Source organism: Buceros rhinoceros, unplaced genomic scaffold (genome assembly GCF_000710305.1).
Source record: "Buceros rhinoceros silvestris isolate BGI_N320 unplaced genomic scaffold, ASM71030v1 scaffold15779, whole genome shotgun sequence".
NCBI lineage: Eukaryota > Metazoa > Chordata > Aves > Bucerotiformes > Bucerotidae > Buceros > Buceros rhinoceros.
The window spans coordinates 1-408 of NW_010429872.1; positions in this window are offsets into that span (position 1 = coordinate 1).

Consider the following 408-nt stretch of genomic DNA (forward strand, 5'->3'; position numbering starts at 1 on the left):
AGGGGTCTCGCGTGGGGTGAGGGCTGCTCGGGGCTGGGGGGGTCTGTCTGGGATAAGTGATAACCGGGACGGGGAAGGGAGGGCTGTGCCAGGGGGTGAGATGCCAGGGCTTGAGGGGCTGTTGGGATAAGCCCTGCTGGGCAGGGAAGGTCTCTCTGGGGTGAGGGATGTGCAGAGCTGGGGGTTCTCTCTGCACTAAGTGATCCCAAAGCATGGGGGTCTTTCTAGTGCGTGTGATGCCAGGATATGGGGGGTTTCTCTGCAGTGTGCAGCCCCCGGACCTGTGGATCTCCGAGGTGAGGGATTGCCACGGTGCAGGGTCTGTCCCTTTGGGGTGAGGGGTGCCTGGACTTGGCACAGGGGGGACTCCAGGCTGGTCCGTGAGTGTTCACAGACTTCGGCTGCCTC